Genomic DNA, 12,070 nt, shown 5'->3' on the forward strand with positions numbered 1-12,070 from the left:
CTTGCAAACTTCCGACACTCATTTATCCCCACCCCAAGTGGTTTTCAAGCTGATGCTGACAGCGATCCGAAATGGCTTCCTTATGGGAAACGTCCATATTCTATTTGGGGCTCTCTTATCCCATAAAACACACTTAATGTGTGAGCTTCAAGACATGGAAATCAAGGGCCTGAGAGGTGAAAGGCTAACAGGGCTTTAATCCTCAGCCTCATCACAGTTTCCTGTCACTTGGCAGAACTGGATGGGCAAATCACTTTTGAAAAGCTCCTCATTCCCTGGTGTTGAGTCTGGTTCTAGGCATCCTACAACCTGAACCCGAGGAGGGTGTGGAGGGTCTAGAAGTGCCACCTGCCATAGGAGTGTTGGCTGTTCAACCTTGAGGAGAGAAGACTGGGAGTCCTGAAGGCGCCTGCCTGCCCCTGCAAGGTGGTCTCAGGGTAGAAGGTGCTGACTGCTTTGAAAAGCTGCAGATGGCAGAACTGAAACAACTGGTGGACTTTATCAAGAGGCCAATTGGGGCCAGTTTGTTTATGCAACACATGTTTATTGAACCTTAGCTATGTGCCAAGCAGTGAGTTAGGCACAGAGGGATCATGGGATCAGCAAAACAGATATGGTCTCTCTTCTCCTGGAGCTTAGAGTCTAACACAGGTGACAGACATTGCAAAAATGACCACACCAATAAATGTAAGATGTCAGCTGCGGCATGATGCCATGAGAATGGCAAGGTGAGGATTTGTCCTGGTGAGACTGTCAGGGAGTAGCACTGGTGGAGTAAAAGCAGAGCTGAAGGGCAAGTGGGAGGTGGCAAGGGAAGCTGGATGGAGAAGGCTTTCCAGGGACGGGCATGGCAGGTAAAGGCCCCATGGTGGGGCAGGGCACGACAGAGGGGAGGAATCAAAGAAGCCCCTCCCCAGGTCATGGGGGCAAAGAGTGCAAGTGGAGAAGATAAGGGGGCAGAGCCCAGACCTTGAAGGCTGATAGGTCAAACTAAAGATGGCTATCTTGACCATGAGAATAACAGGAAACCACAGAATGATTTTAAGTGGGCAAGTGACATAAGCAGAGTTGGGTTTTGAGAAGACCACTCTTGCAGTTATAGGAGAAACATTTCAACTTACCCTATAGAAGAGCTTTCATTTTGTTTGTTTGTTTGTTTGTTTGTTTGTTTTGAGATAGAGTCTTGTTCTGTCACCCAGGCTGGTGTGCAGTGGTGCCATCTTGGCTCACTGCAACCTCTGCCTCCAGGGTTCAAGCGATTCTTCTGCCTTAGCCTCCCGAGTAGCTGGAATTACAGGCACCCGCTACTACGCCTGGCGAATTTTTGTATTTTTAGTAGAGATGGGGTTTTGCCATGTTGGCCAGGCTGGTCTCGAACTCCTGACCTCAGGTAATCCACCCACCTAGGCCTCCCACAGTGCTGGGATTACAGGCATGAGCCACGTCGCTCGGCCCAGAAGAGCTTTCTAATAGAATGCTAGACCTTGGGAAAGTAATAACAATAAAAGCTAACATTTACTGAGTTCTTACTAGGAATGAAACACTGTGTGCTTTTCATGGATTAATACGTTTGGCGTTGAGAACAACATGTAACGTAGGTGTATTACGATGATCCACTTTCCACAGATGAAGAAATAGAGGCTAGAAGAGGTTCAGAAAGTTGACTGAGGTTACCCAGTTGGAGAAGTTGCAGAGCAGGAGCTCAAATCCAAGTCCTTCAGACCTCAGAGGTCACGGTCATAATGACTGCAGCCCTCTGACAGCCAGGCTGCAAGGGACCACAGCTCTGGTTCTAACAGTGGTTGCACCTGGGTGGAGTGGTAAGACTTCTAATCCTGTCTCCCACCCACTAGGTGACTCTAATGCAATTAGTCTGGAGTACAGCCTGGACATTGGGAATTTTTGGCAACTCCCCAGCTGAGTCTGTGGTGCAGCCAGGTTGAGACCCACAGGCAGAGAGCTCATAAAACATCTGAGAGAGCTGGTGCAGGGAAGAGCCATCTCTCTGGCTGGACTCAGTGATCTCTGAGTTCCCTTCTAGCTTGGATTTTTTTTTGATTTTATGATTCACCAGTTCTGCTGCCAGAAGGCTTTCTCCAAGGTGACTGAATTTCTGGAACTGACAGATGGAGGCTGAGGGACCTTGGTAATACTGTGTCAGCTCCAATGGCCCATCAGGGAGAGCAGAGTCTTCAAGGCTGTATCTCCGCGCCCTGCCCACCATCTTCCCTCTGATGCAGACCAAGCCTGCAGACCAGTGAGAGGAGAAATGAAGTAGCTGACCCACAGTTGGCACTGCCAGGACTGGATGACGCTGGCTGTTGGCCAGGATCTGATCCACTCCTTTGAGAGTGTCAGGAGCTGTGGAAGGTGTGGGGCAGGGCGGGGGTTGGTTCCTCCCAAGGCAAAGTTCCTGTAGAGGTCAGATGAGACTGAGCTTGAGAGCTGAGTTATGAAAAAAACCTCAAGGAACATCCTTCACCTGCCCTCTATGGCTCCTTAGCTTCTTGGGGTTCTGCTGCTCAGAGCCTAATGTGATAAATAACCTCTTTCTCTTTAGCTACTTGGTCTCCTGTCACTTGAAGGGTGGCAAGCTCATTCCCCACTCCAGGCCTTTGCACTTACTGGTTGAACAAACTGGGATGCATCCATACCATGAAATACTACTCAGCAATAAAAAGAAACAAACTATTGATATACTGAAACAACCTAGATGAAAAATTATAAAAAGTAGTCATCCCTTTTGGCCCCAAATCCCAACTTGAAGAAGAGAAATGCTGAATACGTAAAAGACTAGTTATTGAAATAAATCCTGTCAAACGACAAAATTTTGACAAATTTAAAGATCTTAATTGGCTTTTATTTGCAATTCTAGAATCAGGCAATACCTCACGTTCTGTAAAACAGAATGAGCGTTCCTAGAATCGGAGCAGAGAATATTGGTTTTATAGACCAAAAAGGGCTGAGGAAAGCAGAAACAGAAAGCAAAAAGCGGATGGGTTACTTCAAAGTTACTTCCCTTGTGAAGGTTAAAGAAGAGGGGACTTCCTTATCATACCAGCTAAAACTAGCTTGTTCAGAAATTTGGCTATTGTCTCTCCTGATTTCTGGGAAGGTCAGATAAACAACTTAGTTTTAGCTGGGTGACATGAAACTTCAGCATGACTGATCCCATTTTGGTTTATTCAGTTGGGCCTAACGCAGGAGCTCAGTCTAAACCAATGGCCTCCTACACATTTTATTTAACAGCACTTACTGAGGACCTTTATATGCCAGGCTCCATTCTGGGCACTGGAGATAAAGCAGTGAACAAGACAGAGAAAGATTCCTGCCTTCGTGGAAGTTACATTCTAATACAGAGACTGGCAATAAACCAAGTAAACATAAAATAAAATGGGGTTAGATGGTCAAAGTGCTGCGGAGAGAAAATAAAGTAGGGGAGAAAATGGGAGTGCTGGTTAAGGGTGAATTACAGCTTTATGGGGGTGGTTAGGGAAACTGTTACTGCAAAGGTGACGTTTGAGTACAGACCTTTTAGAAAGTGAGATGAGAATATCTGAGGGTAGGGGTGGAGGGTAGCAGGGAGCATTTCAGGCAGTGGAAATATCAAATGCAAGAACCTGGAACAAGAGTAAGCCTGGTGGGTTGAAGGAATAGCCAAGAGGCCACCATGGCTAGAGTCCTTGGTCAGAGACATCATGGATGGCATTTATGGACCATTGACCTGACGGTCGCCCCTGCAGTTTTGTTGTTGTCTTTTTTTTTTAGATGGAGTCTTGCTCTGTCGCCCAGGCTGGAGGGCAGTGATCTTGGCTCCCTGCAGCCTCCGCCTCCCATGTTCAAGTAATTGTCCTGCCTCAGCCTCCTGAGTAGCTGGGATTCCAGGCACCCACCATCATGCCCAGATAATTTTTGTCCTTTTTGTAGAGAAGGGGTTTTGCCATGTTGCCCAGGCTGGTCTCGAACTCCAGATCTCAAGTGATCCACCAGCCTCAGCCTCCCAAAGGGCTGGGATTACAGGGCATGAGCCACCTCGCCCAGCCACCTGGAGTGTCTTGAACAATAAAAGACTCACATGTAAACAGGAAATAAATGTGAAATCAAGATCCCCCTGCAGAGATGCTGATTGTGTGGGTCAGAATCTGACATTGTCCTGAAGTAGGTTTCATAGTGAGTAACAAGAAAAGGGGGGCAGGGTAGGAAACAGCTCAAGAGAAATGCATATCCCTAAACAAATTATAAATAAGAAATAATCCCCCAGACTAGGACAGGGATGCTTTTCCTGGCCTTTTTCTGCTAAGGTTCGGTGAGGTGATGGTGGAGATCTTAGCAACACACAGGACTAGGAAGTGGAACATCCTCACTCAGGCTGCAGCCCTTCTCACTTTCCCTCATCGGCCCTGGGGTCCAGACACTCCGAAATGCTTTACAACAACACCACACTTTAACGAATTTAATCCTCACAGCAACCTCGTGAGCCAGGTCCTGTCTTCTTTGTTACATTTAAAATCAACACCATGTAAAATAAATGCTTTCAATTTTAAATTTTATCTGTTAAAAGACCCTTCAGATGGATTAATTTATTAATTAAGACATTCTCAATAGCAGAAATGCCAAAAAAATCAATAATAGGATTGAGGAAATTTGGAATAGACATCCATTTCATAGATAATGAAATTGAGGCTCCTGCAGTTGGAATTAAACCATCAGGGGCTTGAACCTGAAACTGTGTGTTCCAGCCCCAACTCCCTCATTTTAGTAAGTGGCAACTCCACCTACCCAGGTGCTCGGCTCAAAAATGTAGAAATAATTCCCTCCACCACAGTGTTGTCACAGAGGGTTTGTCTTAGTCCTAAATTAGCGGGACCTTGAATTGGCAGATGGCACCTCCTACTGTAACTCCCATCTGTTGATTTCTTGATCCATGGCCCAGCTCGTGAATTTTGCTGATATGTTTTAATCTTTCAAATATATGTGATTTTGACATTCTCCTTATTAACATCTCTATTTGTATGAACATAAAAATAAAATGTTTTTCTCAGCCAAATCTTTGAATCATACTGAAGCTTGAGGAAAATGGGCCATGGCCTTGAGTACCTGGAACACACTGATAAAGTTGATCCATTTGGTTGTATGTTTCCAATTAGTCAACCACAGCTTGCAACTTGGCAGATATGAGTAACAGATGAAAAAACACTTTCTGTGTCAGCACTAATGGATAACTGAAAGCAAGTCGACAAAGATTTGTAAAATGAGGCATACATCTAAAAGAAAACCACAATATTATCAGGCTGAAATGGTACTGAAATATTACAAACACTTGGAGGAGTAAGTAAATCTTAATGTATTTAAATTGAAGAACATGTTTGGATGTGCTTTGGGGTTGTGGTGGTTTTTTTGGTTTGGTTTTTTTGTTTTGCATGTTGCTCATTATATAGAGTTACAAAGTGATAATCACTTTCACTCTGGCAATTATACCTTTGATTTGTTTATACCATATATATATATAAAATATATATATGCACATTTCTTAAGTATTATCCATGTTTTGGATTTTATTGCTCTATCTTCAAAGCCATCTCTTGTTTATAGAGATTGAGGTTTAATTGCAAGTGATAGGCTAGAGTATGGCACTGTGGTTAATTTTGCCAGGTCTTTTTGAGATTTAAGAGTAGTTTTAGGCTGGGTGCAGTGGCTCATGCCTGGAATCCCAACATTTTGGGAGGCCGAGGTGGGTGGATCACCTGAGGTCAGGAGTTCGAAACCGGCCTGGCCAACAGGGTGAAACCCCATCTCTATGAAAAATACAAAAATTCGCCAGGCGTGGTGGCAGGTGCCTGTAATCCCAGCTACTCAGGAGGCTGAGGCAGGAGAATCGCTTGGACCCAGAGGCGGAAGTGGCAAAGAGCTGAGATTGCGCCACTGCACTCCAGCCTGGGTGACAGAGCCAGACTTCATCTCAAAAAAAAAGAAGAAGAAGAACAGTTTTAGTACACATAGGATGAATGCAGTTACTGAGCTTTTAAAATGTGCCAGGCCCTATGGTAAGCACTTTATACACATTACCTAAGTCCTTCTTACCCATCTGAGAGCTCATGGGCCAAGATTATAATCATTCCCTTATACAAATAGCCCTTACATCCTTGCCCTTTTCGCTCATCATTCTTTCCTAGCAAAACCTTAATCCGGCCAAACCCAATCCTTCTCTTTCTTCATTCCGTGAATAAAAATTCTCTAAAAAAGGAATTTGGAGGAAAGAGGCTTTATTTCAGTGAACAGTTTACAAACCAAGAGGGTAAGCCTTTAGTGTAAAATGAAGATATGTTCCAGAGACAAAGAGAAGGTTTGGCTTTTTTTGGGGAGTGGGGGGGTTGGGGACACAGGGTCTCACTCTGTCACCCAGGTGGGAATGTAGTGGCGTGATCTCAGCTCATTGCAACCTTCTCTGGGCTCAAGATTTGCCCGACTCAGCCTCCCAAATAGCTGAGACTACAGGCCCATGCCACCACACCCGGCTAGTTTTTTTTGTATTTTTTGTAGAGATGGGGTTTCGCCATGTTACCCAGGGTGGCCTCCAACCTCTGGGCTCAAGTGACCCACCCGCCTTGGCTTCCCAAAGTGCTGGGACTACAGGAGTGAGCCGGGTTTAGCTTTTATAGAAAAAGTTTCTACGTAGGTTTCCAATCAAATCTGTTTATGCAAATGAAGGATTCAAACTTGCTTAGTTCTGAATTGTTGATGTAGCTGAGTTCTGCTTGGTTGATACAGCTAAGCCCTGATTGGCTGAGGTAGATGAGCTCTTGTTGGTTGAGGTGAGCCCTGAAAGTCCCAAAATTAAACAGAGGTGAGGGGCGTTTGGGGAACTCAGAGTATGTGTGTGATCTGTAGTCAGCAAATGGCCATTTGGCTCTATTTTAAATTTAGGCCCAGTTAGCCACTCAGGATCTATCTTGAAGGATTGGTTCTTTCAGGTTCACATTTGTTCACAATTCACTCATTTCCAACTAAATATTAAGAAGAACATGTAACTGTGCTGATTGGTCCTACTTTCAATTCATGCCTACAAATCTCCAATGACACAAAATGTAACCTGGCAACATTCTCAATGAAACATCCCTGAGGTGGGGGCCAACATGGTTGGCTCAAGGAGCAGAGTAACAGAGGAAGAGAGTGGCAGGTGATGACCTCAGAAGGGTTACAAGCACCCAGATCATGTAGGGCCCTGCAGAACATGGTAAGCACTTGGCTTTTATGCTGAGTGAGACATGAAATAATTGGAGGGCTTTGAGCAGATGCGTGATGAAGTCTGGTTTCAATTATAACAGCATTACTCCAGCTACTACTTGAGAATAGACTGTGAGGGACAAGGACAAAGGAGGGAGACAGAAGATTAGTTTAATAATCCCAGCAGCCAGGTGCGGTGGCTCACACCTGTAATCCCAGCACTTTGGGAGGCAAGGCGAGACGGAAGGGTCTTTTCAGCCCAGGAGTTTGAGACCAGCCTGGGCAACATGATGAAAACCTGTCTCTACCCCCTCAAAAAAAAAAAAATTTCAAAAATTAGCCAGGCATGGTGGTACATGCCTGTAGTGCCAGCTACTCAGAAGGCTGAGGTGGGAGGATCGCTTGAGCCCAGGAGGCAGAGGCTGCAGTAATCCGTGATCGTGCCACTGCTCTCCAAGCTAGGCAACAGAGCTAGACCCTATCAAAAAAAGAGAGAAAGAGAGAGAGAAAGAAAGAAAGAGAGAGAGAAAGAAAGAAAAGAAAGAGAGAGAGAAAGAAAGAAAAGAAAGAAGAAAGAAAGAAGAAAGAGAAAGAAGAAAGAAAGAAAGAAAGAAAGAAAGAAAGAAAGAAAGAAAGAAAGAAAGAAAGAAAGAAGAAAGAGGAAGGAAGGAAAAAAAAATCCCAGCAAGGGATGATGGGAGCTTGGCCCCAAGTGGTTGCAGGAAAGAGGTAAGAAACGATGTAATTTTGGCCGTCTTTGGAGATAGAGCCAACAGGTTCTACTGAGTATTTGCATGTGGGCTGTGATGGAAAGTGAAGGGTCAACACTGACATAAAAGTTTTGGCCTGAGCAACTTCTAAGGCTGGAATTGCCATTCACCAGGATGGGAAACACTGCTCCTGGGAGGAGTGGGAGGAGCAGGCTATGTGGACGGGAGCAGGAGGTGAGTAAATAGAGTTGTTTTGAGAAACGTTGTGTCAGAGATGTCTATAAAACACCTGTGTAAGTTTCCTAGAGCTGCCATAACAGATTACCACAAACTGTGGCTTAAAACAACAGAAATGGATTCTCCCACAGTTCTGGAAGCCAGAGTCTGACATCTACATGTCAGCAACAGGGCTGCACTTACTCTGAAGGGTCTTGGGTGGACTCTGTTCCTTGCCTCTTCCAGCTTCTGGTGGCCGTCAGCGTTCCTTGACTTGTGGCTGCATTGCTGCAGTCTCTGCCTCCTTGGTCACACAGCCTTCTCCTCTTCTGAGTGGTTCTCCTCTCTTTGTGTCTTATAAGAACACTTCTATTTGACTTAGGGACCTCCTTAGAGATCTTCTCATCTCAAGATCCTTAATTACATCTGCAAAGACCCTTTTTCCAAATAAGGCCACATTCACAGGTTCCAGATATTTGATGTAGACATATTCTTTTGAGGACTGTCATCAACAACTAAGTTGAGATGGCAAATGGGTAGTTGAATGTATGAGTCTGGGGTTCAGAGAAGAGGTCTGGACTGACCATATAAATTTATAAGTCCTCAGTCTACAGATGGTTTTTAAGCCATGGTTCTAGAGAGACCACAAGGGGAAAGAATGCAAATAAAGAAGGGGAGAGTCTGAAGACTGAGCCCTGGGACACTCTGGCATTTGGAGTGTGGACCATGAGGAGGATCCAGCAAGGGAGACTGAAAAATAAGTGGTTGCTACAGAGCTAGAAGAGAATCAAGAGACTGTGATGCTGGAAACCAAAGATACTGTTAAAAAGAGCAAGGGGGGTCGGTGTAGTGGCTCGTGCTTGTAATTTTAGCACTTTGGGAAGCTAAAGTGAGAGGATCACGTGAAGCCAGGAATTTGAGACCGGCTTGGACAACAAAACAAAACCTCATTTCTACAAAAAAAAAAAAAAAAAAATCAAAAAAAAAATTAGACATGATGGCATTTGCCTATAGTCCAAGCTATCTGAGAGGCTGAGGCAGGAGGATCCCTTGAGCCCAGGAGTTCAAAGGCTGCAGTGAGCTACTATGATCATGCCACTGCACTCCAGCTTGGGCAACAGAGATCCCATCTCAAAAAAAAAGAGAAAGAAAGAAAGAGGAAGTAATGATCAACCATATCAGATGATGCAGACTAAGTGTTGACCATTGGCTTTAGCAAGATGGAGATCAGAGGAGACTTTGAAAGAGCATTTTGGGTGGAGGAATGGAGGCAAAACATGCCCAGGGAAGGGTCAAGAGACAATAGGAGGCTGTACTCTAGCAACTTTCTTGTGGATTCTTTGAGATTTTCTGTATATAAAAATGTATAAATTCTATATATCTAGGTATATAAAAATATAAATATATAAATAGATACATAAACTATATAGTCTATATTATATATAAGCAGATACATTACAATGTAATTTTTCTTTTAGATGGAGTCTCACTCTGTTGCCCAGGCTGGAGTACAGTGGCACAATCTCGGTTCACTGCAACCTCCGCCTGCAGGATTCAAGTGATTCTCCTGCTTTTGCCTCCCCAGTAGCTGGGATTACAGGCGCATGCCACCACACTCGACTAGTTGTTGTATTTTTAGTGGAGACGGGGTTTCACCATGTTGGCCAGGCTGGTCTCGAACTTCTGACCTCGTTATCCACCCACCTCAGCCTCCCAAAGTGCTGGGATTAGAGGCGTGAGCCACTGTGCCCAGCTAAAATGTATATTCTATATATAAAATATTAGGACACAGTGGTGATGGTTGCACAACAGTGTGAATGTAATTAATGTGACTGAACTGTACAGTGGCGTTGCCTTGGCAGTTGTTGGAAAGGCTCCTCATCAGCCCACATTTTCTTGTCATGGATTCGGAAGCCCAGAGAATGGGGTCCAGCCCCCTGTTCTTAACAGACCCTCCAGGTGGATCTGATGCCGGGTCTCATGTGAGAAGCCTGGCCAAAGGAATTGTGGGAGAAATGTTCGACAACAGCGGTGTGTGAAGTTCATGGATCCCGAGAGGCCAGGGTAGTGGTCCTGAGTATCAATTCTGGGGGCTGAATTGCCAGTTCTTTTCTAATTCCTCCACCCAGCTGAGTGATCTTGGGCAAGTCTCTTAACCTTTCTGTGCTTCAGTTTTCTCATCTTGAAATAAGGATGATAATAATAGTATCTCATAAGGTTGTCATGAGGATTAAGTGACTTACTGTATGTCAAGCACCTATAATGGTACCTTGCCCATGGAGAGCACTACGAGAATAGCTATTGTGATTGATTTAAAGTGAGGCCATCCGCATGGATTTGTATCATTTTATTGTGCCCTCTGGTTGTGCAGGTGCTGAGTAGGTGGCATGTTGCCTTTGATAAGGGCTGGGCTTTTGCTGGGTAAAAATCATGAATCAAGAGTAGGCAACCTAGTGGAGATCGTGTACAACCAAAGGATTTAATGGGGAGCCATGGAATCTGCACTGTGTGTGGCATGGGCATGACCGTGGTGGGTGAGGCAGTGAAAAGGTGGAGGGATCAATGGTTGGAGGACCCAGTGGAGTAGGGTGGTTGCTGAAGTTGGGGTGCCTGAGGGGTGAGCTGGCAAGACAGGTTTGTTGGTCACAGCATGCGATTCCTGAAATGGATGGTTTGCAATTATTAGTAAAAACAGAGTCTGAGTTTTGGCCACAGAGTAAGTGGCTGAGTTAGGCGGAGAATAAGATTGTTGGAGAGGACTTCAAGGAACTGAAAAACCTGGGTCTTGGATGAATCATCTACCAAGACAGCAAAATCACCAAGAATTCTGATGAAGCAGTGCTGGAATTGCAACAGCAAGGCACCCACTCAGCTCTTCTAGGAGTGAGGGGAAAAGCCTGGGGGTCCACAGGAGACAGGGGCAAGATGGACTAGTCTGATGAGGTGAATTTCTAAGCTAGGGGGCATAGAGAAGGGAAGGAGAGTGGCTTGGGTGTGGTGATGGTGAGCAGGGGTCACCATCTTCCGCTCAGGCCTCTTGGTACAAGGGGAGAGGGACAGAAAACAACTCCACCTAAGGGGATTATAGTGGAAGCTTGCTCTCTTAGCTAGAGGGAAAATAGAAAGGGATTTTTTTTTTTTTTTTTTTTTTTGAGACAGGGTCTCACTCTGTTACCCAGGCTGGAGTGCAGCGGCATGACCATGGGTGACTGCAGCCTTGACCTCTAGGCTAAAACAATCCTCCTACCTCAGCCTTCTGAGTAGCTGGGACTACAGGTGTACACTGCCATGCCTGGCTACTTTTTAAAAAAATTTTTGGGCTGGGCACAGTGGCTCACGCCTGTAATCCCAGCACTTTGGGAGGCCGAGGTGGACGGATCATGAGGTCAGGAGATCGAGACCATCCTGGCTAACACGGTGAAACCCCATCTCTACTAAAATATACAAAAAAATTAGCCAGGCGTGGTGGCAGGCACCTGTAGTCCTAGCTACTCAGGAGGCGGAGGCAGGAGAATGGTGTGAACCCGGGAGGCAGAGCTTGCAGTGAGCCGAGGTCATTCCACTGCACTCCAGCCTGGGTGACAGAGCAAGACTCCGTCTCCGGAAAAAAAAAAAAAAAAATTGTAGACACTGGGTAGTCATATGTTGGCCCGGCCAGTCTCAAACTCCTGAGCTCAAGCAATCCTGCTGTTTTGGCCTCCCAAAGTGCTGGGATTACAGGTGTGAGCCACTATGCCCAGTGGAGGAAGAGAATCATTGATGAGGTTGGTGGTCTTAATTCACTGATCCACTTCTATGCCTGGTACTCAGCTGGGCACTGTGATGGAGAAGAAAAGAGTAAGATATTTCTGCCATCGTGGACTTTATGCTCCACCCCAGAGACAGAGAGTAAACAAGATTTTAAAAGCCAAATATATAGT

This window comes from Nomascus leucogenys, chromosome 2 (assembly GCF_006542625.1).
Source record: "Nomascus leucogenys isolate Asia chromosome 2, Asia_NLE_v1, whole genome shotgun sequence".
Lineage (NCBI taxonomy): Eukaryota > Metazoa > Chordata > Mammalia > Primates > Hylobatidae > Nomascus > Nomascus leucogenys.